Consider the following 18,419-nt stretch of genomic DNA (forward strand, 5'->3'; position numbering starts at 1 on the left):
CCCCCCCCCCCCCCCCCCCCCCCCCGCCCAGGACTTGCTGCCAGGTTCAAACACACGTTGCTTGGTCCCAAACCCTCCTCCCTCTCCCCAGCATGAGCAATGAGGAGCTTCCTTCTTCCCCTGCCAGCCTGTCCCGGGGCAGGCGAGAGCATTTTCAAGTACAGACAGGGTACCACACTCCAGGCACGAGTCTGATTTCGATTTAACACCAGAAACCCAGGGCACCAAATTGAAAATGGAAGTAAAAGAAAATCTGAACAGCTTGCAATGTCACAAAAACAGAACCAAAGAAAAGCCACCCCAATCCCTGCCCCCCCCACCGGGCCACAACAACAACAAAATTTATCCAAAACTTAAGGCCCATCAGCCTGGTAGAACAGTTGTCCTTGCAATCCCTAGCTCCTCTTTTGACTCTTGCTTAATTTATTTTTTCTTCCATTCAAAGGCCAAGGGAGCCCCAGTTTTGCTTGTGAGCTCTGACTTTTTGAAAACCTTGTTTTCCATGACGGTGCAGAAGTTCAATCTGCTTTTCTCCCAACAGGAGCCCTTTTCAGAAAGGCGGCAGTGTATGTTTGAATGCTGTTTGCTCTGGGCGACCGTACAACAGTGGACGTGTTTGAGAGTTGCACACCCCTCCCAAGCCTGGGCTGGGAGGCAGGTGTGCTGCACAAATCCATCCTCCACAGGGAATTCTCGGAGCGTGCGGAACCCAGACAGGTGTGGACTCTGCAGTGCAGCAGGAAAGAATTTCCCATGGCCCCATAAAGGACTGAGTGGGACTGTATTCACTTGCCACAGGAGGGAGGATGCGAATTCTGAAATAGGGTTCCTTTCCTGACATTGTGCATACCCACTCGTCCCCTGTATAAGGTGCCAATGACCTGGTGCCAATTTTAAGCTTAGATGTACTGAAAAGGGGAAGACATCTCTCAGTTGTCTTGCATGGAACATCCTCTGAAGATTACCCTACCAAGCACTCTGTAATTGCAAATGCATTTTTAGAAAAACCACCAAGTGATCCCAGAAGTACCTCCATATCTGTGCTAACTCAAACTTTCCCACATGCCTGATCCTAATATTTAACTGCCAATCCAGTGGTATTTCCAGGTCCACCTTCACAAAAGGGGATTTGAAGCCATAACCTCCAGCCCCAAAATCTGCTGCCTCAGCCTCCCTCTGATCTGCCCCTGACGGCAGGAGAGAATAAGCAACCACCTAAAAATATCAGTCCTACAAATGTAGGGTCATTCAAAACAGAACATATAACTAACACTCTTTTTTTGACAGTGGGCTTCATTATTATTATTATTATTATTATTATTTTGTCACCGAAGCATAACATTGCCTTATCAAAGGATACTACTATTTTGAAACCCTGAAGTTAGTGGTGGATGATTAACATAGTCACATGATACAGGTTTTTCAAAAGCATCCCCTGATGCTCTTGAGAAAGTTATTCACCCTCCAGGAGGATAAAGGAATGCTTTCAGGGGGGTTATAACTTAAATACACTCAAATGCACAAATCTTAAGGATTTAGTTCAAAGAGTGGTGACAATTGTCTACATCTGAATAATGACATCTGTATGCATAAACGGAATGTGCAATGCCTGTCCAGATTCGGCACTATATTTTGCCTATTTTAGAATTTCATCTAGCCCACCATCTGGCCCCGTGGACCCACGAACTGACTGATCCACACACAAACGAATCTGCCCGCTCTTGAGACCGCCATGTCTGGTTCCTCCAGCGTCACTGCTATGAAGAAAGTGGTTCAACAGCTCAGGCTGGAAGCCGGGCTCGACCGCGTGAAGGTTTCCCAGGCAGCTGCAGATTTGAAACAATTCTGTCTGCAGAATGCCCAGCACGAACCCCTGCTAACTGGTGTATCTTCAAGTGCGAATCCCACCAGACCCCAAAAAGTCTGTTCCTTTTTATAGCAAAATGAATCTTTGGATGGTTTTCTAAACCACTTTTCATGAACCAGTGAATATTCAAAGGAGAACTGAATTTGAAGCCTGTACAAAAGTTTATTATCCCTATAACACGTGCCATACTATATAAACTTCTACTTTTGTCAGTCCTTAACATCTACCTCTGAATTTTCATAAATTTCTATTTCACAAAGGTAATTATTTTATATACACTAGCAGCAGCATACAATAAAATACTTAGTGTAAAAAAAAAGAATTTCATCTAAATAGGAAAGTATTCATATTTTCGAATCTGGCTTCTTTCACCCAACATGATGCCTTGAGATTCATTCATGTTCTTGCATGTACCTATAACTCACTTTTTATTTTTTTTAAAGATTTTATTTATTTATTTGGCAGAGAGAGAGAGCGAGAGAAAGAACACAAGCAGGGGGAGTGGGAGAGGGAAAAGCAGGCTTCCCGCTGAGCAGGAAGCCCGATGTGGGACTTGATCCCAGGACCCTGGAATCATGACCTGAGCCGAAGGCAGATGCTTAACGACTGAGCCACCCAGGCGCCCTATAACTCGCTTTTTAAAAAATTTTTTGAGTAGTATTCTGTCATGCGAATATATCACAATTTGTTTAACTAGTCTCCTATGAATGGACATTTGGGTTATTTCTAGTTTGGGGCTATTATTAAGAATAAGGCTGCTCTCCACATGTGTTTGTACAAGTCATTTTGTGTACATATGTTTCTGTTTCTGTGGGGTACACACTTGGGAGTGGGGTTGCTCTGTCATATGGAAAGTGAAGGCAGACCTCAGAGATATTGTGGGTTCGGTTCCAGACCACTGCCATAAAGCAAATATCGCAATAAAGCAAGTCAAATGAAATTGGTTTCCCAGTGTATATAAAAGTTATGTATACACTTATTGTAGTCTGTTAAGTGTACAATAGCATTATGTCTTAAAAAACAATGCACATACCTTAATTTAAAAATACTTTATTGCTAAGAAATGATCACTGATCTGAGTTTTCAGCAAGTTGTAATCTTTCTGCTGGCTGAGCGGCTCGCCTCCATGTAGGTGGCTGCTGACCGACCAGGGTGGTGGTTGCTGAAGGCTGGGGTGGCAGGAGGAGTTTCTTAGAAGACAACAGGGAAGTTTGCTGCATTGAGTGACTCTTCCTTTCCCGAACGATTTCTCTGTAGCTTGTGATGCTGTTTGATAGCATTTCACTCACAGTGGAACTTCTTTCAAAACTGGAGTCAATCCTCTCAAACCCTACTGCTGATTTATCAGCTAAGTTGTTGTAAGATTCTAAATCCTTTGTGGTCAACAGTCTTCACAGCATCTCCACCAGGAGCAGATTGCATCTCAAGAAACCACTTTCTTGGCTCATCCATGAGAAGCAGCTCCTTAACTGTTCAAGTTTGATCATGAGATTGCAGCAACGTGGTCCCATCTTCAGGCTCCACTTCTAATTCCAGTTTTCTTGCTGTTTCCACCACCTCTGCAGTGACTGCCCCCACTGATGTCCTGAACCCCTCCAACTCCTCCATGTGTGTGGGAACCAACCTCTCCCAAACTCCTGTGAATGTGGAGATTTTGACCTCTTCCCATGAATCATGGATGTTCTTAAAGGCATCTAGAATGGTGAATCCTTTTCAGAAGGTTTTCAATTGACTTTGCCCAGGCCCATCAGAGGAATCACTTTCTATGGCAGTGAGAGCCTTTCAACATGTATTTCTTCAATAATAAGACTTGAGAGTTGCAATTATTCTCTGATCTGTGAGCTGCCATATCAATACTGTGTCAGCGGGCATGAAAACAACATTCATCTCATTGCACATCTCTGTCGGAGCTCTTGGATGACCGGGTGCATTGTCAATGAGCAGCAAAATTTTGATAAGAATCTTTTTTTCCAAGCACTAGGTCTCAACAGTGGGTTTAAAATATTCAGTAAACCATGTTGTAAACAGAAGCACTATCAGACGTGCTGTCTGACAGGCTTTCTTTTTCCATTTATAAAGCATGGGCACAGTGGACTGAACATCATTCTGAAGGGCCCTGAGATTTTCAGAATGGCCAGTGAGCACTTTGCTGACTTCAAGTCACCAGCTACATTAGTCCCTAACAAGAGAGTCAGCCTGTCCTTTGGAGCTTAGAAGCCAGGCACTGACTTCTCTGTATCTCTGAAAGTCCTCGATGGCATCTTCTTCCAGTAGAAGGCTGTCCCGTCTACACTGAAAGTCTGTCTTGGAGTGTAGCCACCTGCATTGTTATCGTAGATGGACCTTCTGGAGAACTTGCTGCAGCTTCTCCACCAGCCCTCGCTGCTTCACCTTGTGCTTTCTGTTGTGGAGCTGGCTTCTTTCCTTCAACCTCGTGAACCAACCTCTGCCGGCCTCAGACTTTCCTTCTGCGGCCTCCTCACCTCTCCCAGCCTTCCTAAATTGAAGAGAATTAGTGGCTTGCTCTGGATTAGCCTCTGCCTTGAGAATGTTGTGGCTGGTTTCATCTTCTGCCCAGACCACTCAAAACTACTCCCTATCTGCAATAAGGCCGTTTCACTTTCTCATCATTTGTGTGTTCACTGGAGTTGCAATTTTACCTCCCTTCCAGAACATTTTCTTTGCATTCACAGCTTGGCTGTTTGGTGCAAAAGGGCTACTTTTTGGCCTGGCTGAGCTTTTGGCATGCCTTCCTCACTAAGCTTAATCAGGCCTAGGTTTTGATTTAAAGGGAGAGACATGTGCCAATCTTCCTTTCACCTGAACACTCAGAGGCCATGGTAGGGTTATTCATTTGCCTAACTTCAATATTGTGTCTCGGGGAACAGGGAGACACCCAAGGAGAGGGAGAGAGACAGGGGAACATTTGGTTGACAGAGCAGTCAGATTTATGGATTAAGTTCATGGTCTTACGTGGGTGTGGTTTGTGGTGCGTCCAAACAATTACAAGAGTAACATCAAAGATCACTGACCACAGATCCCCATAACAAATGTAATCACGACGAAAAAGTTTAGAATATTGTGAGAACTACGAAAATGTGACACAGACAGACACCAAATAAGCAAATGTTGTTGGAAAAATGGCACCCATAGGCTTGCTCAAGCCAGGGTTGCCACAGACCTTCAGTTTGTAAAAGGTGCAGTATCTGTGAAGCATCACAAAAGGTGGGCTTGTATATGATTACCCTTTAAGAAATGGCCTAAGTGTCCACTGAGGCAGTTGTATGAGTGAAGTGAATGGATGAGCATTCCTCTTGTTCCACGTGTTCACCACATTTGGTATTGTCAGTAATTTCTATTTGAGCCGTTCAAGTGGCTTAGAGGCTCATTGTGGTAATGACATTGTGCCTGTGGGGTCTACTCTGACAAACATTATTATCATCACGTGAACTACTTATGACAGAAACCACAGGACTGAGGGCCTTTCCCCACTGACTGGAGGGGCAGCTGTGACAAAGTTAAAAGCTCCAGAAAGAAAACTTGGAAGCCAACACAGACTCCCTTCACCACACTCCACCCCACCCAAGGGAGGGCATGCTTGTTTCAGGGCATGTAGAATGGGGTGATTTTTAAAAAACTTGTGGCAACATTTAAACTCTTATTTACTCCCCACCTGGTGAAGAAACACCATCTCCCAGTTTTCCCAAACAGGCTGTTTGGGAAAGAGAAAGGTGAGGCTTGACATCCCTTGGATTATTAACTTATCCTTTTCCAGGTCATTTTGATTTCCAATTTTGCTCTTTAGCACAGCATTTTATTTTATTTAAAGATTTATTTATTTATTTATTTGTCAGAGAGAGAGAGAGAGAGAGAGGGAGAGGCACAGGCAGAGGAAGAGGCGGGGAGCCCGATGTGGGGCTCGATCTCAGGACCCTGGGACCATGACCCGAGCCAAAGGCAGACGCTTAACCAACTGAGCCACCCAGGCGTCCCAGCACCCCATTTTAGAGACCACTGATTTCCTGAGATGGCTTTTTGGATGAGAAGACAATTCTTACCACTCTTCACAGGGCCTGCTACATGAAATTAAGGCAAGGAAATCGGTTATCGCTGCTCAGAAATGTGGGACTCACGTCCAAGGTAAGAAGAGGTCAGGTTTAAAACTGGTTGTGTATAATTTAAAAAATATGCAGTCCGTACTCTCTTCTACCTTCAAGAACAAAAGAAGTGACATTCACTGAGGACATACATGTAGCCTCTGTCTTCTGTGTCTTGGGGCAGTTGTCCTGCAGGGGGTTGGGGAGGGCTGTGGGGACACCGCGGTCCCAGCTCTGACTCTCCTCCCATAGAGGTGGGCCTGCTGGCTTCCAGAAATCATGCTGTGGACCTGAGTGTCTGAGGCACAGTGTTTATTTTATGCGTGTATAAACAATTTCAAAAATTACTATTTCTAGATTGCGATTCTCGTGTGGTTGCACAGAAAGCCAAAAGGGTCACAGAAAGTTATCCATTTTCCTGAAATATTAGATGCCTCACAGTTGCAACAACTATGGTAATTTAGAACATTAGGTTCAATGTTAAAGCACAGTGTTTAGGACAGATACCAGTAAAAATGGCCCATCTCACCAATTTACCATCTGAGGGACGAGCCCCTAGAAGAGAGATGATTATGACTAGCTGGCCCCTGACTCTAGAAGGTTCAGAGACACAGGGACTGGCTCCAGGTACAGCTAAAGCTGCCCTCCTGCCCCCACAGAGCCCAGGGCTCTGGAACAGAGAAGTGCTTCTTTCGCTTCATTCATTCCTTGGCTGCTATGGTGTCAGAATACACACCCTTGTGGCGCAGCCTATGGGTCACCTGCTCTTCCTACGGTAGAATAAGGAGGTGTTTCACTCACTGCTCCTCCCACAGAGGTGGATGAAATCAAGGTCTCGAATCAAGAGCTTGGCAGAGGCACTGCTGAAAAAGGACATCTGAAAGACCAAAAAGAGCGAGCAGCAATGTTTCTTGAAAAGCTGAGGGTCTGTGAGGGCTTCTATGGGGGGCTGGACTGCACAGTCTTCAAGAGCACTGTCTGTCAGCTTGAGCTGCCATAACAGCGTGCCAGCGACTGTGGGCTCAGACCACAGATGTGCGTCCTCATAGTTCTGGAGGCTGGACATCCGGGACATGGGTGCCAGGGAGGTGCCCATAGAAGGCTGCCTTTTCGCTGTGCTCACATGATGTGCGCGCGCGCGCGCGCGTGTGTGTGTGTGTGTGTGTGTACATACGCATGCAAGGAGGGAGGGGGAGGGGGAGAGAGAGGGAGCAAGCTCTCTGACGCCTCCTCTTACAAGGGCCCTGCTCCCATCACGAGAACCCCCACCCCCGCCACATGACCTCATCTAAACCTAATCACCTCTCAAAGGCCCCATCTCCAAATATCATTACATTAACAGTGAGGGCTTCAATATATGAATTTTGGGGGTACACATTCAGTCCATAACAAGCACAGACAGCCTGCCAAAACGCCAACCCCACCTCTGACACTTACTCTTACTTAACTACCATGCCTCAGTTTCTTCCTCTGTAAAATGGTAAAAATAGAATACTTACCTCATTAGGGATACCCTGAGGCCTAAATGAATTCATAAATGTAAAGCACTATAAAAAGTGCCTAGCACGTGGTAAGTACTATACACATTCCTATAACTACCTAATTTTTCTGTGCTATTGATATAAGCCCAAATCTTACTTGGATATCCCAAAAGTGGCCAGTAGTGATGCAGACTGATTCCTGAGTCAGCATTTAAGGGCGAGCTGGGTGATGAGATTCTGCTCCAGCTATCAGGAGGTGTACCCACCACTGCTCTCCGGTGGGTGGACAGGTTGAGCTGCATGATGCAGAATTCCCAAATTCTATTGCAAATAGGTTGCTTACTGGTGACGGGCAGCAAGTGTTCCCAGTAAAAATAGCTAAAGAGTGAAATAGCCAAATTCTATTCTTTCTACTCAGCTATAAGCACTGCTCATTTGTGTTTACTGCCGATAGGGTGCCTTCTATTTTTAACTGATTAAGGTGAACTTCCTATCATTATAGCACGCCAAGCACTGCTCTCATCTCTACAGAACACCACTCAGAGCACGGACTCAGCTGTCACTCTACAATGATGAAAGACGTCCACTCATAACTTTGTGCCCGAGTAGAAAAAAGAATAGCTGCTAATTGTTCATGAAAAATGTTCTCCAGGTGGGTGCATGTCAGAAGGCTAACTATGGTGCCTGCCTGAGTCCTGGCCCAGGAAGCTGGAGGAAAATTTTCAACCCAGACTCTGTCAAAGAGCCTAAGCCGCGTCCACAGGGCTAAGGAGTGAGTGAGGTCTCCCCAGTCACACAGAATTGAACGTTATAGAATAAACAGCCCACAATCATCTTAGTGCAGATGGCAAGGAATTCAGAGCTGGAAGATCCTGGAGATCCTGCAGGCCTTTAGGTTTTTCTGTAGGCTCCTTGGTGGCAGGAACCACAAACTAAATACATAAAATCATTGTTTTGGGTGATGATAAAAACTTCCACCCTAGAAGACGGCCTTACAGGTACATAAGGTTGGCAGCCACTCATGTGACCTGACAGGAGTGACCCTAGGAAGGACTGTCTCCCCAGCTTTTGTACTTGAAATTAATGAAGAGGTAGACAATGGGAACTGCATAATTAATAGAATGTATACACTCTCACACACATATCCTAAATATGAGACATTTTATCTCACTGAAAAGTCCTCATTAATCACTCCTTTGTGCATTTAGAATACCTTTAAAAATGCTAATATGACCTGGAAGATTTGTGTAGTCTAAATTGGAGTAAAAACCACAGGGAAAACAAGATACATCATCCTAGATCTTCAATCTCACCTAAAGATTTGAAAAATAGATCATTTCATGTTAAAACCAAGAAAAGAGGGTAAGGGGAAGATGGCGGCAGAGTAGGAGGACCTTAGGTTTGTCTCATCCCACAAATACAACTAGATAACTATGAAATCATCCTAAATACCCCAGAAATTGACCTAAACACTGGCAGGACAAACTCCACAACTAAAGGTAGAGAAGAGGCCACATAGAAGAAGCTAGGAAGTACAGAGACGTGGCTTGGGAGGGAAACAGCTTGTGGCCACTGTGGTGGGGAGGGAGGCATAGTTGCAGAGAAGGGCAAGAGACAGACTAGCCCACAGGGGAATGAGCACATGGGGAAAATGAATCCCCATAGCAACTGGCTTGGAAAGCTAGAGGGTCGGAATGTCATGAGTTCCTGTAACCAACAGGGCTTAAAGCTTGGGGTTTTAAAGATCAGCAGGCTTGGTTCTGGAAGAGCTCAGAGTGCACTGTGCTGCTCTTGGAGAGAAGGCAGGGCAACAGCCCACAGACATACTGGAAACAGGGATCTGAAGAGTCCCTGGGGCACACAGTGGGGAGATTATTCGCTCATCTTGGAGCACATCCCAGAGAGACAAGCATTCATGAAGACACTGCTCAGAGAACAAAGGAACTGGCCAATGCCATTTCCTTCCCCCACCCCTCAGCATAAGCCTTGGGCCACATGCAGGAACCAGCAGAGTGCTGACTCTCAATATACTCTGGTGGAATACCCCCTCCCAGTCATGCTTGCCTCAGTCCCAGCATGGTCGGGGGCCCTCCCCCAGAAGACTGGCCTAAACTCCAGCCAATACCACATCTCTCAACCAGGGAGTTTTGCAAGGCCCAGTTCCCAGGACAGTGAAGACAGGTCTCATTTCCCAAGCAGATCAGAACACACCTAGTTAAAACATACCACATTCAGGCCAGGGACCAAATACTGCCCATAACAGGCAAAGAGAGCCTCTGGAGATGACTATCTTGAAGAATAAAGTGGCCAGGTCACAACAGCAGAGTGCACGCAGCACGCACTGGAGATACTCCCAGAAGCATCAGGCCCTAGGGAACAAGGGACATTACACAGCAGGGCAGTACAGGACCTCTTCTTCATAAAGCCTCTACCCTCAAAAACAGGAGACTTAGCCGACTTTCCTAACACCCAGAAATAGGCACAGAGACTTAGACAAAATGAAAAGAGAAAGGGATTTGTCTCAAATGAAAGAACAGGACAAGGCCATGGATGGAGACCTAAGTGCAACAGATATAAATAAAATGCCTGACGGAGAATTTAAAACATTGGACTTGAGAAAAGAGTGGAGGACATCAGTGAGACAATTAACACAGAGATAAGGAATAACATAGCAGAGAGGATAAAGGGCTCAGTAGTGAAATGAGAAACACACTTGATGGAAGGAATAGGAGGCTGGAAGAAGCAGAACAATTAATGACCTAGAAGATGAAGTAGTGGAGAGTAAGCAAGCTGAACAAAAGAGAAAAAAAGAATTATGCAAATGAGAATAGACTTAGGGAAGTCAGTGACTCCACCAAATGTACGAACATTCATATTATAGGAGTCCCAGAAGAAGAAGAAGAGATAAAAGGGGCCAGAGAATTTATTTGAAGAAATAATAACAAAACTTTCCTAATCTGTGGAAGGAAACAGATATCCAGACCCAGGAGGCACAGAGAATTCCCAACAGAATCAATAAAAGCAGATCCACATGAAGACATATTGTAATTAAAATGGCAAAATATAGTGATAAAAAATATTAAACACAACAAAAAGATAGTTACATACAAAGGAAACCCCATAAGACTATCAGCAGATTTTTCAACAGAAACTTTGCAAGCCAGAAGTGGCATGATATATTCGGAGTGCTGAATAGGAAAAACCTGCAGCCAAGAATACTCTATCCAGCCAGGCGATCATTCAAAATAGAAGGAGAGATAGTTTCCCAGACAAACGGAAACTAAAGGAGTTCATGACCATTAAACCAGCCCTGCATGAAATATTAGAAGGGGTCTCTCTGAATGGAGGGAAAGGCCAAAAATGACAGTATGAAGGTAAGAAACACAAAAGCAGTAAAAATGAGTATTTCTGGGTATGCCTGGGTGGCTCAGTCAGTTACGTGTCTGCCTTTGGCTTAGGTCATTATCCCAGGGTCCTGGGATCCAGTTCCGCATCAGGCTCCTTGCTCGGCAGGGTGCCTGCTTCTCCCTCTGCCTGCCACTTCCCCTGCTTGTGCTCTCTCTCTGACAAATAAGTAAGTAAGTAAGTAAGTAAGTAAGTAAGTAAATAAATAAATAAATCTTTAAAGAATTAGTATTTCTGTAAAATATCTGTCAAGGAACTCACAAAATAAAAGGATATAAAATATGACACCATATACCTAAAATGTGGGGAGTACAAGAGTAAAGAATGGGTTCAAACTCAAATGACCATCAACTTAATATAGACTGCTATATGCAGAAGATGCTATATACAAACCTAATGGTAACCACAAATAAAAAACCACTAATAAATATGCAAAGAATAAAGAGAAAGAAATCCAAATATATTGCTAAAGAATTTCAGCAAACCATGAAAAAGAGAAAGAAAGGATCAGAGAAAATATTCAGAAATACCCACAAAACAAATAATAAAATGGCAGTAAGTACATATTTATCAAGAATTACTCTGGATGTAAATGGACTAAACACTCCAATCAAAAGACATAGGATGTCAGAATGGATATAAAAACAAGACCCATCTATATGCTGCCTACAGGAGACTGATTTCAGACCTAAAGACACCTGCGTACTGAAAGTGAGGGAATGGAGAAACATCTATCATGCAAATGAATTACCAAAAGAAATCAGCATAGCAATACTTACATTGGACAAAACAGACTTTAGAACAAAGACTGTAACAAAAGTCAAAGAATGACACTAGATAATAATAAAGGGAACAACCCAACAAGAAGATAAACAATTGTAAATATTTATGCTCCTAACATAAAAGCACCCAGATCTATAAAGCAATTAAAAACAAACATAAAAGAACTAATTGATAATCATACAACAGTAGTAGGAGACGTTAACCTCCACTTACATCAATGGACAGATCATCTAAACAGAAAATCAACAAGAAAACCATGGCTTTGAATGACACACTGGACCAGATGGATTTAACAGATATATTCAGAACATTCCACCCCAAAACAGCAGATTACACATTCTTTTCAAATACACCTGGAACATTCTCTAGAACAGATCACATATTAGCCCACAAAACAATTCTCAACGAGTTCAGGAAAATCAAAGTCATACCATGCACCTTTTCTGACCACAACACTATGAAACTAGAAGTCAACAAGAAAAACTCTGGAAAGATCACAAATACATGAAGGTTAAATAACATGCTACTAAACAGTGAATGGGTCAACCAGGAAATAAAAGAAGAAATTTAAAAGTATATGGAAGCAAATAAAAATGGAGGTGAAAACATAATGGTCCAAAACCTTTGGGATGCTGCAAAAGCAGTTCTAAGAGGGAAGTTTATAGCAATACAGACCTATCTCAAGAAGCAAGAAAAATCTCATATAACCTAAGTTTATGTTTAAAGGAGCTAGAAAAAGAACAAATGAAGACAGAAACCAGCAGAAAGAAGGAAACAATAAAGATTAGAGCAGAATTAAAGGATATAGAAAATAAAATCAAGAACATTTTTACAATAAAATTGGATGGTTTTTTTCCCTAAAACCAGAGTCTTCAAGTCAATATCATTTTTGAGATGCAATGCCACAGGATATATCCCCAGGCTTCCCTGGGGAATGCTTGCCTTCTCTTTCCTCCACTGTCAGGGGTGTCCCCTGAACAAGTTTAAGGAAAATGTAGTGAAAAGTCACAAAAACATACCTAGGTTTGCAAAGAATTTGTACATTAGATGGCCAATCCGTAGGCACAGGACATTCCCAGGAGCTGTAAGCAGGAGCTTACTGGAGGTGGGAGCAAAGGTGGGGGCAGACATGGAAAGCCCTTGAATCACCAAGATTTTACTATATCACACTTTTTTTGCTCAGATCCAGGCTTCGAGTGGCTCTTGATCACTGCTGTGGATCGAGGTCTCTCTGCTTCCTACCCTGTTGGGGTAGTCCTTGGGCTGCTTCTCAACCTATTTCCCAGAATGGAGATCCACGACCAGAAGGATTCTCAGGAGGAGAGTGACATTCCCCTGGGGATACAGGCACTCTGCTCCATTGCCTCACAGTCACAGTGAACATCTACTGAAGCAGTAGAGTTCTAGAACCCAGTGTCGCAGCCTTGGGCTAACTCCTTACTGCTCCTGCAGGAATCTTCCTGGCCACTGAATACGGTAGTGAAGAATGAGGACTTTGGATTCAGGGGGACCTGGGGTAGAACTGTGCCTCTACGCTTCAGACCATGACACTTACACAGGGTCAGTTAGCCTCTCCATGCCTCAGTTTCGTCCGCTGTAGAACCAAGAGGGCTGCAGCACTTCCCTCCCACGGCTGTTGTGCCCAGCACCCAGGTAGCTGGGTTCATCCACAGTTCATTTCACCTAAATCCCCAAGAAGCCCTGGGCTTACCCTTCAAAACTACCTATAGACTTCTTCCTTCCTTCCACTCTGCCTTGTTTCCCCCACCCCCAAACATGGGCACAGTGTCTTGTGCTCATCCTGAAGCAGCTCTGACTGTAAAAGTTACCCGAGGTGGAGCAAATGAGCTCAATGGCTGGTGCGTGGCACCCGGTCATCGGAGCCCCTGCCAGTTGGCTTCGGTGCCCCCCCCCAGCTGTCCTTCTTACAGCACAACAATCCGGGGAACCCTCCATGAGACATTTTCTCCAGTGTTTTCTTTAACTCTGACAACTGCAACTGAAATTTAGCAGCAGCGTGTAGTCCCCCAGGAACGCCTTCTGCATATTTCTCTCTCTCTTTCTTGTTCACTCTTGCTGTTACTTTTTACTGCTCCTCTACACCAAAGTTCAGATTTCCTTTTTTTTTTAACAGAAAAAAATGTTCTTGCAGGGGAGAAAGGACTTGATTTAATCAAGTTTGATGGTAAGCAAATGAGTATTGCAAAATACCCACCCCAAGTACCAAATGAAGAAATTAAAATAATGCTGCCTACTCTTCAATTGGATTTCTTTCTTTCTTTCCTTTTTTTTTTTTTAAAGATTTTATTTATTTATTTTGACAGAGGGAGAGACAGTGAAAGGGGGAACATAAGCAGGGGGAGTGGGAGAGGGAGAAGCAGGCTTCCCGCCAAGCAGGGAGCCTGATGCAGGGCTCGATCCCAGGACCCTGGGATCATGACCTGAGCCGAAGGCAGATGCTTAAGGACTGAGTCACCCAGGTGCCCCAATGGATTTCTTTCTTTCACGAAACTAGGAGCTTCACAGCAACACCCAACCTGCCTTCCTCCCTCCAGCAGTTTTTGAGCACTCATTCTGTGTTAACCTCTCTGCTACCCACTAGAGATAGAAAGATGAAGGGAGCATGCTCCTCCAAGGTTACATCCACAGGCATCTACACACAAGGACAGAATGCAGTGCATTTGGTTAAACTCTGTATTCATCTCTATGCATACACTGCTGGGTGCCCTTATGGGCTCAGAAGCACAACCTGCAATACCTCCAAACTCCCAGCGAGGGTAACCCAAACAACATAAATATATGTTATTACTCTAAAACCAACCCTCACTTCTTCCCAACTCTTCCCTAGCATTTTCTGTCTTCCTTAAAGACACCACTGGCCTCAGGCCCAAGTGGGAGGTGGGTCTTTATTTGAGCTTCTCCTCTCTTCCATGGAACATCTCTTCCTGGGTACTCCCAACTATATTATTTCTAAGCCCCCCAAAAACACCTGCAAGAGAGAAACTAATTGTTCCCCTTTTACAGATGATGCAACTAAGACTCAGTGGTTAAGCAACCAATTCCAGGTCACATGGTAAGCGTCTGAGTCGGAATTTGAATCCATGTCTCTCTGACTCTAGAGCCAGGGCCTGCCTGTCTCATGGTATGAGAGCCATATTCTTAACAGACAGTGGCTGTGCTGTCTATTCATACTTGACTAATATTTTATTATGATTTGTTCGCATTTCAATAACTTTCCTTTTAATAAATTGCAAGGCTTTATGTTTGTATAATCCAGCTTCATTTTTAGCTCAGAAATCCTATCCTGACTTTACATAATTCTTTCATTACATTTCTGACCCTTCCCTTTTTCTATTCTGCTTAAAATGTAACATTTTAAAATGATAAGTTTAAATAAGTGGATAATTGAATTATTTCATGGGAATGTTTTCATTTCCCAGGCACAGGGCAGTCACGCTGAGCAAGCAGTCACGTATCTTCACTCAATAAAACAAAAGTTGCCATGTCTTGGTGCTCAGTAACAAACAACATGGTGCACGTCTGTTAATGGATGGCCCACAATCTACATAGGCTGCAGGAGCCTGACTGGCTCAGTCAGCGGAGCGTGAGACTCTTGATCTCAGGGTTGTGAGTTCGAGGCCCATATTAGGTGTAGAGATTACTTAAAACAAACAAACAAGCAATAAATAGGCTGAAGAATCTGTTGGGATTCCATGGTTCCTCACTATTTCTCAGTAGGACAAGTCTTATAACATTGATACCTATGAAACAAAAATAATATCTTGGCCTTCAAAGCATTCCAGAGGGCATCAAAGGATTAGAAAATAATCATTTTTATAAAACGGAAGTAATATGAGTGAGGAGACGAGACCTCCAGTTGATGGCCCAGCAGTTCTCCAGAGATTTCCGGCCTAAATATACCTGAGGTCTTATTACTCTGAGGCTCTCCATAGAGACAGTCTCCAGTGCAGGGGTTGTGGAGCATCTCAGATGCTCTCTATGTTCAAACCCATTTGCCTGGAGGCACATGCTCATGTTCCTCTAAGTGTGACTAGCAGGATATCCCCAGCCCCACTCTACTCAGACCCCGCCCCTGAGATGAAACACGGGAGGGGCTGGACATGAAGAATCCCACATGACAATACTAGAGACCTAGCGGTAGAGTATCCTGTGCACAGAGTACCCTGTGGGGGAGGGCTCACCAGGGCGGGGCCCTGCGTATCAAGTTGCAAAACATCCAATTGTCCCTGCTTCCCACCACAGGCACACGTCACTCCCAAGGTGACAAGCAAAACTTTAAAACTTGTAGAAAATGTGGAAGAATACCCTTATGACCTTGACTATCTTTTAGAAAATGATACAAAACAGCAGAAACCATGAAGGAAGGAGATGAGTTTGACTGCATTACAATGGAAAACTTTGCATTAAAAGACACAAGTTTCAAGAGATGCCACAGGTTGAGAGATTCCCAATGTACATTCCATTCCTGATTATATACTCCAGGGAAACTCATATGTGTCCACAAATACAGACAGGAGAAGTTTGCTATGGTATTTTCGGAAATGGCAAAAAAAAAAAGTAACTTAAATGTTTATCAATAGGAGAATAAATGTTGGCATATTTATGTAACTGTAAACAGCATTAAAATGAATGAACTACAATTATATCACTATGGATAAACATCAAAAGCAGTTTTGAGAGAAACCCCAAAACAACCCAGTGTTGAAGAGAAGGGTATATATGATACAATCTATATGAAGTTTCAAAACCCTGTACAACTCAACACTGTGTATTATTTTTTTTTAAGATTTTATTTATTTATTTGAGAGAGAGAGAATGAGAGATAGCACGAGAGGGAAGAGGGTCAGAGGGAGAAGCAGACTCCCCGCTGAGCAGGGAGCCAGATGTGGGACTTGATCCTGGGACTCCAGGATCATGACCTGAGCCGAAGGCAGTCACTTAACCAACTGAGCCACCCAGGCGCCCAACACTGCATATCATTTATATTTTCTATAGGTTTATACATACATAATACATGCATGAAAACAGTAAACATTAAAGTCACAAGAGTATTTCTATCTCAAGGTGAACGAGATGGGGAGGGCCACCAGGGGCACTCAACAATATGGCTAACATTTTGTTTCTTTTCAAAAAGAGATGAAGCAAGTGGTATGTTAATACTTAAGTAGGCTGGGTATTTGATTCCATGATTTGTCCCTACACAGAAAAGTTGTCACAATGTTGAAAAATTCCATTTTTAGGCCACAGTGGCAGCAGCGTAAGGCACAGCTGTGTGTTAGATTTAAGTGCTAGATTTAAAGGCGGGTGTTGCGGGGGGGGGCGGGGAGGTTGTCCAGGTAGGAATTCACAAAGTTCATTTCCGTGTGTGATGCTGCTAGGCCTGCATGGGGGGCGAGAGGGATGGGCCTGTCCTCTAGCAGCTTCTGGTCGGCAGAGGAGGAGAAGATAAGGTATGTCTAAGGCAAAGTAGAGTAGTCTATAAGAGGCATGCTTGTGTGGGGTTCACTGGGATTCTATTTAGTTACAAGGAATGAGAAACCCTCCAGCCACAAGAAGAGCTGGGATAAAGACCTAAGTTGGGAGTGATGAGAGCATATTCTGCAAGAGAAAAATGTGCCTGGGTTTGGGCCATGTGTAGGGAGGCTGGCCTGAATGTTGGCCTGAGGGGTTTAGATTTAATTCCAGAGACTAGAAAAAGTCACAGAAGGCGTTTGGAACAGGAAACGTTAATCAAGGCACTAGTTTATAGGAGCCATCAAAGTGAGGGCAGAACATGCAAAGCCAAAACAGGGCCTCTGAAGTAGCCCAGGAGACAAAGGAGAGCCTCCAGGGTAGGAGGCACAACAGAGGAGGTAGAAGCTTCTGGAGCGTGGGAAGCCACAGAAGCCAGCAAGAAGGGGAAGGTGGGACCCACGGTTCTGAGGCTGACTGGCTCTCACTGGTTTTTGAGGGAGGCTGAGGAAACGAGGCTGTGCGGCTTACAGTAAGATTAACGCGTGGACACTGATGAGGATGACCATGACGATGAGAGAAAACCTACAATTACTCTGTGCTTGCCGTGTGCCCAGCAATGGCCTCAGCCCTCTCCACAAAGTGGCGCATTCCATCCTCCAACAACCCCGCCGGGGAGGCACTATTGTCATTCCTGTCTTACAGGTGAGGTAACTCAGGCGAGAAAGGTCATGTGCCCCAGCCAGGGTCATGCAGCTGCCATGTGGCGAGCCAGGGTTTGAACCCAGCCGTCTGATCCCAGAGCCCAGGCTCTGTCGCAAGAGAGGCGGGCAAGCCTTATGTATTGAGGTGTCCCCTTGTACCCCCATGATGGGCAAATGCCGTGATTTCTGGGTAGTAAGAAGACTGAAGAAACTGATAGGAAATGACCTCAATCTCTATAAGCAGGTGGAGGCGTATGTATAGAACAAAGCAGTCTGGGGCTACAGAGAGCAAGAAACATTAGAAAATGCTGCTTGGAGAATGGGAATTCAGATAAACAGATCTTACAATACCAATGAGAGTCAACTATTAGCACAAACAGATGAATTTGATGAGGATACAACCCATCTGACTTTTTCTAAAACCGTTGAGAACCCTAAGAGCACAGAGCTAAGCAAGCAGATGGTGAGGAGGGACAAGTGGAACCATCAGAACAAAAGAGGGCACAGAAATTAAGGACAGGAATGTACAAATCACTTAAATACTTGATTCTGGAGCCCAGCTGGGAAAAAGAAAGATGAAGTCTGGGGGAATCGGTAGGAGAACATGCAT

The 18,419-nt window shown here is 44.2% G+C and overlaps 1 protein-coding gene and 1 pseudogene across 4 annotated transcripts in view; one reads left to right on the forward strand and one right to left on the reverse strand.

Moving 5' to 3' along the window:
- Window positions 1–18,419, reverse strand: part of ATP8A2 (ATPase phospholipid transporting 8A2) — a 493,533-nt gene that overhangs the window by 58,410 nt on the left and 416,704 nt on the right. The gene's annotated exons all lie outside the window — the stretch shown is intronic.
- Window positions 1,733–2,088, forward strand: LOC112826540 (guanine nucleotide-binding protein G(I)/G(S)/G(O) subunit gamma-5 pseudogene; annotated as a pseudogene).

This window comes from Callorhinus ursinus, unplaced genomic scaffold, assembly GCF_003265705.2.
Source record: "Callorhinus ursinus isolate GAN/ISIS: 27379988/994484 unplaced genomic scaffold, GSC_fseal_2.0 scaffold7, whole genome shotgun sequence".
NCBI lineage: Eukaryota > Metazoa > Chordata > Mammalia > Carnivora > Otariidae > Callorhinus > Callorhinus ursinus.